Source organism: Capricornis sumatraensis, chromosome X (assembly GCF_032405125.1).
Source record: "Capricornis sumatraensis isolate serow.1 chromosome X, serow.2, whole genome shotgun sequence".
Taxonomy (NCBI): Eukaryota; Metazoa; Chordata; class Mammalia; order Artiodactyla; family Bovidae; genus Capricornis; species Capricornis sumatraensis.
The window spans coordinates 141,106,542-141,125,076 of NC_091092.1; positions in this window are offsets into that span (position 1 = coordinate 141,106,542).

The window sequence follows — 18,535 nt, forward strand, 5'->3', positions numbered from 1 at the left end:
GTGCATGCCCCCACTCGAGACGAGGCCTGACTCCCCTGGGGAGACTCCAGAAGTACCCAAAGATCCATGTCAGCCCCTGAGAGGAATCCTCGGTTCCGGCCCTGACTCCACACAAGGATTTTGGCCCCGGTATCGATGGGAGAGGAATCCCGAGAGGCCCCCTAGCAACTCGCATGGGGACTGGCCTCTCCTGAGGCCACCAGGGCGGGTCCCTGAGGTCCCCGTCGTAACTCGAGAACACCAGCCGCAGCTCGAGAAAATCCAGGAAGTTCTCCCTTCCAGGCGAGATGAGGCCTATTTCCCATGAGGCGTCTGGAGAATAATGCCACCTAACCTCTGGAACTTCGAAAGGGTCTTTCACACCCTTGCTGCAACTCAAGAAGTTCACCGACATACCCGTCTCCACTCGAGAGGAAGCACGATGGTCCCGCCCACATCCAGAGGAGCCCCGTTTCCCCCTCGTAGCTCGAGATGAGGGATCCTTTCCCTGCTTTCAACGGGAAAGTATTCCCGGCGTTCCCATCGCATCTCAAGAGGAGGCACTCTCAACAGGAAAAGCGATAGGAACTCCATGGTCGTACCACCATGCCAAGAGTCCCCCAGATGTCTCAGTCCATTCCAGAGGAACCTCTTTGCCCTGCACTGGCTCATCTTTCACGCCGAGGATCGACTCACACCACGGTGGCACGTGGGACAGCCCTGTGGGAAAGCCTCGAGGGAAAGCCTCGAGGGAAAACCACAGATCCTTTGATCCACGCGACGGGAAGTGTGACATTGCTGCTACAGCCTGGAGGGAAAGCGCACGTGCATGCCCCCACTCGAGACGAGGCCTGACTCCCCTGGGGAGACTCCAGAAGTACCCAAAGTTCCATGTCAGCCCCTGAGAGGAATCCTCGGTTCCGGCCCTGACTCCACACAAGGTTTTTGGCCCCGGTATCGACGGGAGAGGAATCCCGAGAGGCCCCCTAGCAACTCGCATGGGGACTGGCCTCTCCTGAGGCCACCAGGGCGGGTCCCTGAGGTCCCCGTCGTAACTTGAGAACACCTGCCGCAACTCGAGAAAATCCAGGAAGTTCTCCCTTCCAGGCGAGATGAGGCCTATTTCCGATGAGGCGTCTGGAGACTAATGACACCTAACCTCTGGAACTTCGAAAGGGTCTTTCACACCCTTGCTGCAACTCAAGAAATTCACCGCCATACCCTTCTCCACTCGAGAGGAAGCACGATGGTCACGCCCACATCCAGAGGAGCCCCGTTTCCCCCTCGTAGCTCGAGATGAGGGATTCTTTCCCTGCTTTCAACGGGAAAGAATTCCCGGCGTTCCCGTCGCATCTCAAGAGGAGGCACTCTCAACAAGAAAGGCAAGAGGAACTCCATGGTCGTACCACCATGCCAAGAGTCCCCCAGATGTCTCAGTCCATTCCGGAGGAACCTCTTTGCCCTGCACTGGCTCATCTTTCACGCCGAGGATCGACTCACACCACGGTGGCACGTGGGACAGCCCTGTGGGAAAGCCTCGAGGGAAAGCCTCGAGGGAAAGCCTCGAGGGAAAACCACAGATCTTTTGATCCACGCGACGGTAAGCGTGACATTGCTGCTACAGCCTGGAAGGAAAGCGCACGTGCATGCCCCCACTCGAGACGAGGCCTGACTCCCCTGGGGAGACTCCAGAAGTACCCAAAGATCCATGTCAGCCCCTGAGAGGAATCCTCGGTTCCGGCCCTGACTCCACACAAGGATTTTGGCCCCGGTATCGATGGGAGAGGAATCCCGAGAGGCCCCCTAGCAACTCGCATGGGGACTGGCCTCTCCTGAGGCCACCAGGGCGGGTCCCTGAGGTCCCCGTCGTAACTCGAGAACACCAGCCGCAGCTCGCGAAAATCCAGGAAGTTCTCCCTTCCAGGCGAGATGAGGCCTATTTCCCATGAGGCGTCTGGAGAATAATGCCACCTAACCTCTGGAACTTCGAAAGGGTCTTTCACACCCTTGCTGCAACTCAAGAAGTTCACCGACATACCCGTCTCCACTCGAGAGGAAGCACGATGGTCCCGCCCACATCCAGAGGAGCCCCGTTTCCCCCTCGTAGCTCGAGATGAGGGATCCTTTCCCTGCTTTCAACGGGAAAGTATTCCCGGCGTTCCCATCGCATCTCAAGAGGAGGCACTCTCAACAGGAAAAGCGATAGGAACTCCATGGTCGTACCACCATGCCAAGAGTCCCCCAGATGTCTCAGTCCATTCCAGAGGAACCTCTTTGCCCTGCACTGGCTCATCTTTCACGCCGAGGATCGACTCACACCACGGTGGCACGTGGGACAGCCCTGTGGGAAAGCCTCGAGGGAAAGCCTCGAGGGAAAACCACAGATCCTTTGATCCACGCGACGGGAAGCGTGACATTGCTGCTACAGCCTGGAAGAAAAGCGCACGTGCATGCCCCCACTCGAGACGAGGCCTGACTCCCCTGGGGAGACTCCAGAAGTACCCAAAGATCCATGTCAGCCCCTGAGAGGAATCCTCGGTTCAGGCCCTGACTCCACACAAGGTTTTTGGACCCGGTATCGACGGGAGAGGAATCCTGAGAGGCCCCCTAGCAACTCGCATGGGGACTGGCCTCTCCTGAGGCCACCAGGGCGGGTCCCTGAGGTCCCCGTCGTAACTTGAGAACACCTGCCGCAACTCGAGAAAATCCAGGAAGTTCTCCCTTCCAGGCGAGATGAGGCCTATTTCCGATGAGGCGTCTGGAGACTAATGACACCTAACCTCTGGAACTTCGAAAGGGTCTTTCACACCCTTGCTGCAACTCAAGAAATTCACCGCCATACCCTTCTCCACTCGAGAGGAAGCACGATGGTCACGCCCACATCCAGAGGAGCCCCGTTTCCCCCTCGTAGCTCGAGATGAGGGATTCTTTCCCTGCTTTCAACGGGAAAGAATTCCCGGCGTTCCCGTCGCATCTCAAGAGGAGGCACTCTCAACAAGAAAGGCAAGAGGAACTCCATGGTCGTACCACCATGCCAAGAGTCCCCCAGATGTCTCAGTCCATTCCGGAGGAACCTCTTTGCCCTGCACTGGCTCATCTTTCACGCCGAGGATCGACTCACACCACGGTGGCACGTGGGACAGCCCTGTGGGAAAGCCTCGAGGGAAAGCCTCGAGGGAAAACCACAGATCCTTTGATCCACGCGACGGGAAGCGTGACATTGCTGCTACAGCCTGGAAGGAAAGCGCACGTGCATGCCCCCACTCGAGACGAGGCCTGACTCCCCTGGGGAGACTCCAGAAGTACCCAAAGATCCATGTCAGCCCCTGAGAGGAATCCTCGGTACCGGCCCTGACTCCACACATGGTTTTTGGCCCTGGTATCGACGGGAGAGGAATCCCGAGAGGCCCCATAGCAACTCGCATGGGGACTGGCCTCTCCTGAGGCCACCAGGGCGGGTCCCTGAGGTCCCCGTCATAACTCGAGAACACCTGCCGCAACTCGAGAAAATTCAGGAAGTTCTCCCTTCCAGGCGAGATGAGGCCTATTTCCGATGAGGCGTCTGGAGACTAATGACACCTAACCTCTGGAACTTCGAAAGGGTCTTTCACACCCTTGCTGCAACTCAAGAAATTCACCGCCATACCCTTCTCCACTCGAGAGGAAGCACGATGGTCACGCCCACATCCAGAGGAGCCCCGTTTCCCCCTCGTAGCTCGAGATGAGGGATTCTTTCCCTGCTTTCAACGGGAAAGAATTCCCGGCGTTCCCGTCGCATCTCAAGAGGAGGCACTCTCAACAAGAAAGGCAAGAGGAACTCCATGGTCGTACCACCATGCCAAGAGTCCCCCAGATGTCTCAGTCCATTCCGGAGGAACCTCTTTGCCCTGCACTGGCTCATCTTTCACGCCGAGGATCGACTCACACCACGGTGGCACGTGGGACAGCCCTGTGGGAAAGCCTCGAGGGAAAGCCTCGAGGGAAAACCACAGATCCTTTGATCCACGCGACGGGAAGCGTGACATTGCTGCTACAGCCTGGAAGGAAAGCGCACGTGCATGCCCCCACTCGAGACGAGGCCTGACTCCCCTGGGGAGACTCCAGAAGTACCCAAAGATCCATGTCAGCCCCTGAGAGGAATCCTCGGTACCGGCCCTGACTCCACACAAGGTTTTTGGCCCCGGTATCGACGGGAGAGGAATCCCGAGAGGCCCCATAGCAACTCGCATGGGGACTGGCCTCTCCTGAGGCCACCAGGGCGGGTCCCTGAGGTCCCCGTCATAACTCGAGAACACCTGCCGCAACTCGAGAAAATTCAGGAAGTTCTCCCTTCCAGGCGAGATGAGGCCTATTTCCGATGAGACGTCTGGAGACTAATGACACCTAACCTCTGGAACTTTGAAAGGGTCTTTCACACCCTTGCTGCAACTCAAGAAGTTCACCGCCATACCCTTCTCCACTCGAGAGGAAGCACGATGGTCCCGCCCACATCCAGAGGAGCCCCGTTTCCCCCTCGTAGCTCGAGATGAGGGATCCTTTCCCTGCTTTCAACGGGAAAGAATTCCCAGCGTTCCCGTCGCATCTCAAGAGGAGGCACTCTCAACAGGAAAGGCGAGAGGAACTCCATGGTCGTACCACCATGCCAAGAGTCCCCCAGATGTCTCAGTCCATTCCAGAGGAACCTCTTTGCCCTACACTGGCTCATCTTTCATGCCGAGGATCGACTCACACCACGGTGGCACGTGGGACAGCCCTGTGGGAAAGCCTCGAGGGAAAGCCTCGAGGGAAAACCACAGATCTTTTGATCCACGCGACGGGAAGCGTGACATTGCTGCTACAGCCTGGAAGGAAAGCGCACGTGCATGCCCCCACTCGAGACGAGGCCTGACTCCCCTGGGGAGACTCCAGAAGTACCCAAAGATCCATGTCAGCCCCTGAGAGGAATCCTCGGTTCCGGCCCTGACTCCACACAAGGATTTTGGCCCCGGTATCGATGGGAGAGGAATCCCGAGAGGCCCCCTAGCAACTCGCATGGGGACTGGCCTCTCCTGAGGCCACCAGGGCGGGTCCCTGAGGTCCCCGTCGTAACTCGAGAACACCAGCCGCAGCTCGAGAAAATCCAGGAAGTTCTCCCTTCCAGGCGAGATGAGGCCTATTTCCCATGAGGCGTCTGGAGAATAATGCCACCTAACCTCTGGAACTTCGAAAGGGTCTTTCACACCCTTGCTGCAACTCAAGAAGTTCACCGACATACCCGTCTCCACTCGAGAGGAAGCACGATGGTCCCGCCCACATCCAGAGGAGCCCCGTTTCCCCCTCGTAGCTCGAGATGAGGGATCCTTTCCCTGCTTTCAACGGGAAAGTATTCCCGGCGTTCCCATCGCATCTCAAGAGGAGGCACTCTCAACAGGAAAAGCGATAGGAACTCCATGGTCGTACCACCATGCCAAGAGTCCCCCAGATGTCTCAGTCCATTTCAGAGGAACCTCTTTGCCCTGCACTGGCTCATCTTTCACGCCGAGGATCGACTCACACCACGGTGGCACGTGGGACAGCCCTGTGGGAAAGCCTCGAGGGAAAGCCTCGAGGGAAAACCACAGATCCTTTGATCCACGCGACGGGAAGCGTGACATTGCTGCTACAGCCTGGAAGGAAAGCGCACGTGCATGCCCCCACTCGAGACGAGGCCTGACTCCCCTGGGGAGACTCCAGAAGTACCCAAAGATCCATGTCAGCCCCTGAGAGGAATCCTCGGTTCTGGCCCTGACTCCACACAAGGTTTTTGGCCCCGGTATCGACGGGAGAGGAATCCCGAGAGGCCCCCTAGCAACTCGCATGGGGACTGGCCTCTCCTGAGGCCACCAGGGCGGGTCCCTGAGGTCCCCGTCGTAACTTGAGAACACCTGCCGCAACTCGAGAAAATCCAGGAAGTTCTCCCTTCCAGGCGAGATGAGGCCTATTTCCGATGAGGCGTCTGGAGACTAATGACACCTAACCTCTGGAACTTCGAAAGGGTCTTTCACACCCTTGCTGCAACTCAAGAAATTCACCGCCATACCCTTCTCCACTCGAGAGGAAGCACGATGGTCACGCCCACATCCAGAGGAGCCCCGTTTCCCCCTCGTAGCTCGAGATGAGGGATTCTTTCCCTGCTTTCAACGGGAAAGAATTCCCGGCGTTCCCGTCGCATCTCAAGAGGAGGCACTCTCAACAAGAAAGGCAAGAGGAACTCCATGGTCGTACCACCATGCCAAGAGTCCCCCAGATGTCTCAGTCCATTCCGGAGGAACCTCTTTGCCCTGCACTGGCTCATCTTTCACGCCGAGGATCGACTCACACCACGGTGGCACGTGGGACAGCCCTGTGGGAAAGCCTCGAGGGAAAGCCTCGAGGGAAAGCCTCGAGGGAAAACCACAGATCTTTTGATCCACGCGACGGGAAGCGTGACATTGCTGCTACAGCCTGGAAGGAAAGCGCACGTGCATGCCCCCACTCGAGACGAGGCCTGACTCCCCTGGGGAGACTCCAGAAGTACCCAAAGATCCATGTCAGCCCCTGAGAGGAATCCTCGGTTCCGGCCCTGACTCCACACAAGGATTTTGGCCCCGGTATCGATGGGAGAGGAATCCCGAGAGGCCCCCTAGCAACTCGCATGGGGACTGGCCTCTCCTGAGGCCACCAGGGCGGGTCCCTGAGGTCCCCGTCGTAACTCGAGAACACCAGCCGCAGCTCGAGAAAATCCAGGAAGTTCTCCCTTCCAGGCGAGATGAGGCCTATTTCCCATGAGGCGTCTGGAGAATAATGCCACCTAACCTCTGGAACTTCGAAAGGGTCTTTCACACCCTTGCTGCAACTCAAGAAGTTCACCGACATACCCGTCTCCACTCGAGAGGAAGCACGATGGTCCCGCCCACATCCAGAGGAGCCCCGTTTCCCCCTCGTAGCTCGAGATGAGGGATCCTTTCCCTGCTTTCAACGGGAAAGTATTCCCGGCGTTCCCATCGCATCTCAAGAGGAGAGTACTCTCAACAGGAAAAGCGATAGGAACTCCATGGTCGTACCACCATGCCAAGAGTCCCCCAGATGTCTCAGTCCATTCCAGAGGAACCTCTTTGCCCTGCACTGGCTCATCTTTCACGCCGAGGATCGACTCACACCACGGTGGCACGTGGGACAGCCCTGTGGGAAAGCCTCGAGGGAAAGCCTCGAGGGAAAACCACAGATCCTTTGATCCACGCGACGGGAAGCGTGACATTGCTGCTACAGCCTGGAAGGAAAGCGCACGTGCATGCCCCCACTCGAGACGAGGCCTGACTCCCCTGGGGAGACTCCAGAAGTACCCAAAGATCCATGTCAGCCCCTGAGAGGAATCCTCGGTTCCGGCCCTGACTCCACACAAGGTTTTTGGCCCCGGTATCGACGGGAGAGGAATCCCGAGAGGCCCCCTAGCAACTCGCATGGGGACTGGCCTCTCCTGAGGCCACCAGGGCGGGTCCCTGAGGTCCCCGTCGTAACTTGAGAACACCTGCCGCAACTCGAGAAAATCCAGGAAGTTCTCCCTTCCAGGCGAGATGAGGCCTATTTCCGATGAGGCGTCTGGAGACTAATGACACCTAACCTCTGGAACTTCGAAAGGGTCTTTCACACCCTTGCTGCAACTCAAGAAATTCACCGCCATACCCTTCTCCACTCGAGAGGAAGAACGATGGTCACGCCCACATCCAGAGGAGCCCCGTTTCCCCCTCGTAGCTCGAGATGAGGGATTCTTTCCCTGCTTTCAACGGGAAAGAATTCCCGGCGTTCCCGTCGCATCTCAAGAGGAGGCACTCTCAACAGGAAAAGCGATAGGAACTCCATGGTCGTACCACCATGCCAAGAGTCCCCCAGATGTCTCAGTCCATTCCAGAGGAACCTCTTTGCCCTGCACTGGCTCATCTTTCACGCCGAGGATCGACTCACACCACGGTGGCACGTGGGACAGCCCTGTGGGAAAGCCTCGAGGGAAAGCCTCGAGGGAAAACCACAGATCCTTTGATCCACGCGACGGGAAGCGTGACATTGCTGCTACAGCCTGGAAGGTAAGCGCACGTGCATGCCCCCACTCGAGACGAGGCCTGACTCCCCTGGGGAGACTCCAGAAGTACCCAAAGATACATGTCAGCCCCTGAGAGGAATCCTCGGTTCCGGCCCTGACTCCACACAAGGATTTTGGCCCCGGTATCGACGGGAGAGGAATCCCGAGAGGCCCCCTAGCAACTCGCATGGGGACTGGCCTCTCCTGAGGCCACCAGGGCGGGTCCCTGAGGTCCCCGTCGTAACTCGAGAACACCAGCCGCAGCTCGAGAAAATCCAGGAAGTTCTCCCTTCCAGGCGAGATGAGGCCTATTTCCCATGAGGCGTCTGGAGAATAATGCCACCTAACCTCTGGAACTTCGAAAGGGTCTTTCACACCCTTGCTGCAACTCAAGAAGTTCACCGCCATACCCGTCTCCACTCGAGAGGAAGCACGATGGTCCCGCCCACATCCAGAGGAGCCCCGTTTCCCCCTCGTAGCTCGAGATGAGGGATCCTTTCCCTGCTTTCAACGGGAAAGTATTCCCGGCGTTCCCATCGCATCTCAAGAGGAGGCACTCTCAACAGGAAAAGCGATAGGAACTCCATGGTCGTATCACCATGCCAAGAGTCCCCCAGATGTCTCAGTCCATTCCAGAGGAACCTCTTTGCCCTGCACTGGCTCATCTTTCACGCCGAGGATCGACTCACACCACGGTGGCACGTGGGACAGCCCTGTGGGAAAGCCTCGAGGGAAAGCCTCGAGGGAAAACCACAGATCCTTTGATCCACGCGACGGGAAGCGTGACATTGCTGCTACAGCCTGGAAGGAAAGCGCACGTGCATGCCCCCACTCGAGACGAGGCCTGACTCCACTGGGGAGACTCCAGAAGTACCCAAAGATCCATGTCAGCCCCTGAGAGGAATCCTCTGTTCTGGGCCTGACTCCACACAAGGTTTTTGGCCCCGGTATCGACGGGAGAGGAATCCCGAGAGGCCCCCTAGCAACTCGCATGGGGACTGGCCTCTCCTGAGGCCACCAGGGCGGGTCCCTGAGGTCCCCGTCATAACTCGAGAACACCTGCCGCAACTCGAGAAAATTCAGGAAGTTCTCCCTTCCAGGCGAGATGAGGCCTATTTCCGATGAGACGTCTGGAGACTAATGACACCTAACCTCTGGAACTTCGAAAGGGTCTTTCACACCCTTGCTGCAACTCAAGAAGTTCACCGCCATACCCGTCTCGACTCGAGAGGAAGCACGATGGTCCCGCCCACATCCAGAGGAGCCCCGTTTCCCCCTCGTAGCTCGAGATGAGGGATCCTTTCCCTGCTTTCAACGGGAAAGAATTCCCAGCGTTCCCGTCGCATCTCAAGAGGAGGCACTCTCAACAGGAAAGGCGGGAGGAACTCCATGGTCGTACCACCATGCCAAGAGTCCCCCAGATGTCTCAGTCCATTCCAGAGGAACCTCTTTGCCCTACACTGGCTCATCTTTCATGCCGAGGATCGACTCACACCACGGTGGCACGTGGGACAGCCCTGTGGGAAAGCCTCGAGGGAAAGCCTCGAGGGAAAACCACAGATCTTTTCATCCACGCGACGGGAAGCGTGACATTGCTGCTACAGCCTGGAAGGAAAGCGCACGTGCATGCCCCCACTCGAGACGAGGCCTGACTCCCCTGGGGAGACTCCAGAAGTACCCAAAGATCCATGTCAGCCCCTGAGAGGAATCCTCGGTTCCGGCCCTGACTCAACACAAGGATTTTGGCCCCGGTATCGATGGGAGAGGAATCCCGAGAGGCCCCCTAGCAACTCGCATGGGGACTGGCCTCTCCTGAGGCCACCAGGGCGGGTCCCTGAGGTCCCCGTCGTAACTCGAGAACACCAGCCGCAGCTCGCGAAAATCCAGGAAGTTCTCCCTTCCAGGCGAGATGAGGCCTATTTCCCATGAGGCGTCTGGAGAATAATGCCACCTAACCTCTGGAACTTCGAAAGGGTCTTTCACACCCTTGCTGCAACTCAAGAAGTTCACCGACATACCCGTCTCCACTCGAGAGGAAGCACGATGGTCCCGCCCACATCCAGAGGAGCCCCGTTTCCCCCTCGTAGCTCGAGATGAGGGATCCTTTCCCTGCTTTCAACGGGAAAGTATTCCCGGCGTTCCCATCGCATCTCAAGAGGAGGCACTCTCAACAGGAAAAGCGATAGGAACTCCATGGTCGTACCACCATGCCAAGAGTCCCCCAGATGTCTCAGTCCATTCCAGAGGAACCTCTTTGCCCTGCACTGGCTCATCTTTCACGCCGAGGATCGACTCACACCACGGTGGCACGTGGGACAGCCCTGTGGGAAAGCCTCGAGGGAAAGCCTCGAGGGAAAACCACAGATCCTTTGATCCACGCGACGGGAAGCGTGACATTGCTGCTACAGCCTGGAAGAAAAGCGCACGTGCATGCCCCCACTCGAGACGAGGCCTGACTCCCCTGGGGAGACTCCAGAAGTACCCAAAGATCCATGTCAGCCCCTGAGAGGAATCCTCGGTTCCGGCCCTGACTCCACACAAGGTTTTTGGACCCGGTATCGACGGGAGAGGAATCCCGAGAGGCCCCCTAGCAACTCGCATGGGGACTGGCCTCTCCTGAGGCCACCAGGGCGGGTCCCTGAGGTCCCCGTCGTAACTTGAGAACACCTGCCGCAACTCGAGAAAATCCAGGAAGTTCTCCCTTCCAGGCGAGATGAGGCCTATTTCCGATGAGGCGTCTGGAGACTAATGACACCTAACCTCTGGAACTTCGAAAGGGTCTTTCACACCCTTGCTGCAACTCAAGAAATTCACCGCCATACCCTTCTCCACTCGAGAGGAAGCACGATGGTCACGCCCACATCCAGAGGAGCCCCGTTTCCCCCTCGTAGCTCGAGATGAGGGATTCTTTCCCTGCTTTCAACGGGAAAGAATTCCCGGCGTTCCCGTCGCATCTCAAGAGGAGGCACTCTCAACAAGAAAGGCAAGAGGAACTCCATGGTCGTACCACCATGCCAAGAGTCCCCCAGATGTCTCAGTCCATTCCGGAGGAACCTCTTTGCCCTGCACTGGCTCATCTTTCACGCCGAGGATCGACTCACACCACGGTGGCACGTGGGACAGCCCTGTGGGAAAGCCTCGAGGGAAAGCCTCGAGGGAAAACCACAGATCCTTTGATCCACGCGACGGGAAGCGTGACATTGCTGCTACAGCCTGGAAGGAAAGCGCACGTGCATGCCCCCACTCGAGACGAGGCCTGACTCCCCTGGGGAGACTCCAGAAGTACCCAAAGATCCATGTCAGCCCCTGAGAGGAATCCTCGGTACCGGCCCTGACTCCACACAAGGTTTTTGGCCCCGGTATCGACGGGAGAGGAATCCCGAGAGGCCCCATAGCAACTCGCATGGGGACTGGCCTCTCCTGAGGCCACCAGGGCGGGTCCCTGAGGTCCCCGTCATAACTCGAGAACACCTGCCGCAACTCGAGAAAATTCAGGAAGTTCTCCCTTCCAGGCGAGATGAGGCCTATTTCCGATGAGGCGTCTGGAGACTAATGACACCTAACCTCTGGAACTTCGAAAGGGTCTTTCACACCCTTGCTGCAACTCAAGAAATTCACCGCCATACCCTTCTCCACTCGAGAGGAAGCACGATGGTCACGCCCACATCCAGAGGAGCCCCGTTTCCCCCTCGTAGCTCGAGATGAGGGATTCTAACCCTGCTTTCAACGGGAAAGAATTCCCGGCGTTCCCGTCGCATCTCAAGAGGAGGCACTCTCAACAAGAAAGGCAAGAGGAACTCCATGGTCGTACCACCATGCCAAGAGTCCCCCAGATGTCTCAGTCCATTCCGGAGGAACCTCTTTGCCCTGCACTGGCTCATCTTTCACGCCGAGGATCGACTCACACCACGGTGGCACGTGGGACAGCCCTGTGGGAAAGCCTCGAGGGAAAGCCTCGAGGGAAAACCACAGATCCTTTGATCCACACGACGGGAAGCGTGACATTGCTGCTACAGCCTGGAAGGAAAGCGCACGTGCATGCCCCCACTCGAGACGAGGCCTGACTCCCCTGGGGAGACTCCAGAAGTACCCAAAGATCCATGTCAGCCCCTGAGAGGAATCCTCGGTACCGGCCCTGACTCCACACAAGGTTTTTGGCCCCGGTATCGACGGGAGAGGAATCCCGAGAGGCCCCATAGCAACTCGCATGGGGACTGGCCTCTCCTGAGGCCACCAGGGCGGGTCCCTGAGGTCCCCGTCATAACTCGAGAACACCTGCCGCAACTCGAGAAAATCCAGGAAGTTCTCCCTTCCAGGCGAGATGAGGCCTATTTCCGATGAGGCGTCTGGAGACTAATGACACCTAAGCTCTGGAACTTCGAAAGGGTCTTTCACACCCTTGCTGCAACTCAAGAAATTCACCGCCATACCCTTCTCCACTCGAGAGGAAGCACGATGGTCACGCCCACATCCAGAGGAGCCCCGTTTCCCCCTCGTAGCTCGAGATGAGGGATTCTTTCCCTGCTTTCAACGGGAAAGAATTCCCGGCGTTCCCGTCGCATCTCAAGAGGAGGCACTCTCAACAGGAAAAGCGATAGGAACTCCATGGTCGTACCACCATGCCAAGAGTCCCCCAGATGTCTCAGTCCATTCCAGAGGAAACTCTTTGCCCTGCACTGGCTCATCTTTCACGCCGAGGATCGACTCACACCACGGTGGCACGTGGGACAGCCCTGTGGGAAAGCCTCGAGGGAAAGCCTCGAGGGAAAACCACAGATCCTTTGATCCACGCGACGGGAAGCGTGACATTGCTGCTACAGCCTGGAAGGAAAGCGCACGTGCATGCCCCCACTCGAGACGAGGCCTGACTCCCCTGGGGAGACTCCAGAAGTACCCAAAGATCCATGTCAGCCCCTGAGAGGAATCCTCGGTTCCGGCCCTGACTCCACACAAGGTTTTTGGCCCCGGTATCGACTGGAGAGGAATCCCGAGAGGCCCCCTAGAAACTCGCATGGGGACTGGCCTCTCCTGAGGCCACCAGGGCGGGTCCCTGAGGTCCCCGTCGTAACTCGAGAACACCTGCCGCAACTCGAGAAAATCCAGGAAGTTCTCCCTTCCAGGCGAGATGAGGCCTATTTCCGATGAGGCGTCTGGAGACTAATGACACCTAACCTCTGGAACTTCGAAAGGGTCTTTCACACCCTTGCTGCAACTCAAGAAGTTCACCGCCATACCCGTCTCCACTCGAGAGGAAGCACGATGGTCCCGCCCACATCCAGAGGAGCCCCGTTTCCCCCTCGTAGCTCGAGATGAGGGATCCTTTCCCTGCTTTCAACGGGAAAGTATTCCCGGCGTTCCCATCACATCTCAAGAGGAGGCACTCTCAACAGGAAAGGCGAGAGGAACTCCATGGTCGTACCACCATGCCAAGAGTCCCCCAGATGTCTCAGTCCATTCCAGAGGAACCTCTTTGCCCTGCACTGGCTCATCTTTCACCCCGAGGATCGACTCACACCACGGTGGCACGTGGGACAGCCCTGTGGGAAAGCCTCGAGGGAAAGCCTCGAGGGAAAACCGCAGATCCTTTGATCCACGCGACGGGAAGCGTGACATTGCTGCTACAGCCTGGAAGGAAAGCGCACGTGCATGCCCCCACTCGAGACGAGGCCTGACTCCCCTGGGGAGACTCCAGAAGTACCCAAAGATCCATGTCAGCCCCTGAGAGGAATCCTCGGTTCCGGCCCTGACTCCACACAAGGTTTTTGGCCCCGGTATCGACGGGAGAGGAATCCCGAGAGGCCCCCTAGCAACTCGCATGGGGACTGGCCTCTCCTGAGGCCACCAGGGCGGGTCCCTGAGGTCCCCGTCGTAACTCGAGAACACCTGCCGCAACTCGAGAAAATCCAGGAAGTTCTCCCTTCCAGGCGAGATGAGGCCTATTTCCGATGAGGCGTCTGGAGACTAATGACACCTAACCTCTGGAACTTCGAAAGGGTCTTTCACACCCTTGCTGCAACTCAAGAAATTCACCGCCATACCCTTCTCCACTCGAGAGGAAGCACGATGGTCACGCCCACATCCAGAGGAGCCCCGTTTCCCCCTCGTAGCTCGAGATGAGGGATCCTTTCCCTGCTTTCAACGGGAAAGAATTCCCGGCGTTCCCGTCGCATCTCAAGAGGAGGCACTCTCAACAAGAAAGGCAAGAGGAACTCCATGGTCGTACCACCATGCCAAGAGTCCCCCAGATGTCTCAGTCCATTCCGGAGGAACCTCTTTGCCCTGCACTGGCTCATCTTTCACGCCGAGGATCGACTCACACCACGGTGGCACGTGGGACAGCCCTGTGGGAAAGCCTCGAGGGAAAGCCTCGAGGGAAAACCACAGATCCTTTGATCCACGCGACGGGAAGCGTGACATTGCTGCTACAGCCTGGAAGGAAAGCGCACGTGCATGCCCCCACTCGAGACGAGGCCTGACTCCCCTGGGGAGACTCCAGAAGTACCCAAAGATCCATGTCAGCCCTTGAGAGGAATCCTCGGTACCGGCCCTGACTCCACACAAGGTTTTTGGCCCCGGTATCGACGGGAGAGGAATCCCGAGAGGCCCCATAGCAACTCGCATGGGGACTGGCCTCTCCTGAGGCCACCAGGGCGGGTCCCTGACTTCCCCGTCATAACTCGAGAACACCTGCCGCAACTCGAGAAAATTCAGGAAGTTCTCCCTTCCAGGCGAGATGAGGCCTATTTCCGATGAGACGTCTGGAGACTAATGACACCTAACCTCTGGAACTTCGAAAGGGTCTTTCACACCCTTGCTGCAACTCAAGAAGTTCACCGCCATACCCGTCTCGACTCGAGAGGAAGCACGATGGTCCCGCCCACATCCAGAGGAGCCCCGTTTCCCCCTCGTAGCTCGAGATGAGGGATCCTTTCCCTGCTTTCAACGGGAAAGAATTCCCAGCGTTCCCGTCGCATCTCAAGAGGAGGCACTCTCAACAGGAAAGGCGGGAGGAACTCCATGGTCGTACCACCATGCCAAGAGTCCCCCAGATGTCTCAGTCCATTCCAGAGGAACCTCTTTGCCCTACACTGGCTCATCTTTCATGCCGAGGATCGACTCACACCACGGTGGCACGTGGGACAGCCCTGTGGGAAAGCCTCGAGGGAAAGCCTCGAGGGAAAACCACAGATCTTTTGATCCACGCGACGGGAAGCGTGACATTGCTGCTACAGCCTGGAAGGAAAGCGCACGTGCATGCCCCCACTCGAGACGAGGCCTGACTCCCCTGGGGAGACTCCAGAAGTACCCAAAGATCCATGTCAGCCCCTGAGAGGAATCCTCGGTTCCGGCCCTGACTCAACACAAGGATTTTGGCCCCGGTATCGATGGGAGAGGAATCCCGAGAGGCCCCCTAGCAACTCGCATGGGGACTGGCCTCTCCTGAGGCCACCAGGGCGGGTCCCTGAGGTCCCCGTCGTAACTCGAGAACACCAGCCGCAGCTCGAGAAAATCCAGGAAGTTCTCCCTTCCAGGCGAGATGAGGCCTATTTCCCATGAGGCGTCTGGAGAATAATGCCACCTAACCTCTGGAACTTCGAAAGGGTCTTTCACACCCTTGCTGCAACTCAAGAAGTTCACCGACATACCCGTCTCCACTCGAGAGGAAGCACGATGGTCCCGCCCACATCCAGAGGAGCCCCGTTTCCCCCTCGTAGCTCGAGATGAGGGATCCTTTCCCTGCTTTCAACGGGAAAGTATTCCCGGCGTTCCCATCGCATCTCAAGAGGAGGCACTCTCAACAGGAAAAGCGATAGGAACTCCATGGTCGTACCACCATGCCAAGAGTCCCCCAGATGTCTCAGTCCATTCCAGAGGAACCTCTTTGCCCTGCACTGGCTCATCTTTCACGCCGAGGATCGACTCACACCACGGTGGCACGTGGGACAGCCCTGTGGGAAAGCCTCGAGGGAAAGCCTCGAGGGAAAACCACAGATCCTTTGATCCACGCGACGGGAAGCGTGACATTGCTGCTACAGCCTGGAAGAAAAGCGCACGTGCATGCCCCCACTCGAGACGAGGCCTGACTCCCCTGGGGAGACTCCAGAAGTACCCAAAGATCCATGTCAGCCCCTGAGAGGAATCCTCGGTTCCGGCCCTGACTCCACACAAGGTTTTTGGACCCGGTATCGACGGGAGAGGAATCCCGAGAGGCCCCCTAGCAACTCGCATGGGGACTGGCCTCTCCTGAGGCCACCAGGGCGGGTCCCTGAGGTCCCCGTCGTAACTTGAGAACACCTGCCGCAACTCGAGAAAATCCAGGAAGTTCTCCCTTCCAGGCGAGATGAGGCCTATTTCCGATGAGGCGTCTGGAGACTAATGACACCTAACCTCTGGAACTTCGAAAGGGTCTTTCACACCCTTGCTGCAACTCAAGAAATTCACCGCCATACCCTTCTCCACTCGAGAGGAAGCACGATGGTCACGCCCACATCCAGAGGAGCCCCGTTTCCCCCTCGTAGCTCGAGATGAGGGATTCTTTCCCTGCTTTCAACGGGAAAGAATTCCCGGCGTTCCCGTCGCATCTCAAGAGGAGGCACTCTCAACAAGAAAGGCAAGAGGAACTCCATGGTCGTACCACCATGCCAAGAGTCCCCCAGATGTCTCAGTCCATTCCGGAGGAACCTCTTTGCCCTGCACTGGCTCATCTTTCACGCCGAGGATCGACTCACACCACGGTGGCACGTGGGACAGCCCTGTGGGAAAGCCTCGAGGGAAAGCCTCGAGGGAAAACCACAGATCCTTTGATCCACGCGACGGGAAGCGTGACATTGCTGCTACAGCCTGGAAGGAAAGCGCACGTGCATGCCCCCACTCGAGACGAGGCCTGACTCCGCTGGGGAGACTCCAGAAGTACCCAAAGATCCATGTCAGCCCCTGAGAGGAATCCTCGGTACCGGCCCTGACTCCACACAAGGTTTTTGGCCCCGGTATCGACGGGAGAGGAATCCCGAGAGGCCCCATAGCAACTCGCATGGGGACTGGCCTCTCCTGAGGCCACCAGGGCGGGTCCCTGAGGTCCCCGTCATAACTCGAGAACACCTGCCGCAACTCGAGAAAATTCAGGATGTTCTCCCTTCCAGGCGAGATGAGGCCTATTTCCGATGAGACGTCTGGAGACTAATGACACCTAACCTCTGGAACTTCGAAAGGGTCTTTCACACCCTTGCTGCAACTCAAGAAATTCACCGCCATACCCTTCTCCACTCGAGAGGAAGCACGATGGTCACGCCCACATCCAGAGGAGCCCCGTTTCCCCCTCGTAGCTCGAGATGAGGGATTCTTTCCCTGCTTTCAACGGGAAAGAATTCCCGGCGTTCCCGTCGCATCTCAAGAGGAGGCACTCTCAACAAGAAAGGCAAGAGGAACTCCATGGTCGTACCACCATGCCAAGAGTCCCCCAGATGTCTCAGTCCATTCCGGAGGAACCTCTTTGCCCTGCACTGGCTCATCTTTCACGCCGAGGATCGACTCACACCACGGTGGCACGTGGGACAGCCCTGTGGGAAAGCCTCGAGGGAAAGCCTCGAGGGAAAACCACAGATCCTTTGATCCACGCGACGGGAAGCGTGACATTGCTGCTACAGCCTGGAAGGAAAGCGCACGTGCATGCCCCCACTCGAGACGAGGCCTGACTCCCCTGGGGAGACTCCAGAAGTACCCAAAGATCCATGTCAGCCCCTGAGAGGAATCCTCGGTACCGGCCCTGACTCCACACAAGGTTTTTGGCCCCGGTATCGACGGGAGAGGAATCCCGAGAGGCCCCATAGCAACTCGCATGGGGACTGGCCTCTCCTGAGGCCACCAGGGCGGGTCCCTGAGGTCCCCGTCATAACTCGAGAACACCTGCCGCAACTCGAGAAAATCCAGGAAGTTCTCCCTTCCAGGCGAGATGAGGCCTATTTCCGATGAGGCGTCTGGAGACTAATGACACCTAAGCTCTGGAACTTCGAAAGGGTCTTTCACACCCTTGCTGCAACTCAAGAAATTCACCGCCATACCCTTCTCCACTCGAGAGGAAGCACGATGGTCACGCCCACATCCAGAGGAGCCCCGTTTCCCCCTCGTAGCTCGAGATGAGTGATTCTTTCCCTGCTTTCAACGGGAAAGAATTCCCGGCGTTCCCGTCGCATCTCAAGAGGAGGCACTCTCAACAGGAAAAGCGATAGGAACTCCATGGTCGTACCACCATGCCAAGAGTCCCCCAGATGTCTCAGTCCATTCCAGAGGAAACTCTTTGCCCTGCACTGGCTCATCTTTCACGCCGAGGATCGACTCACACCACGGTGGCACGTGGGACAGCCCTGTGGGAAAGCCTCGAGGGAAAGCCTCGAGGGAAAACCACAGATCCTTTGATCCACGCGACGGGAAGCGTGACATTGCTGCTACAGCCTGGAAGGTAAGCGCACGTGCATGCCCCCACTC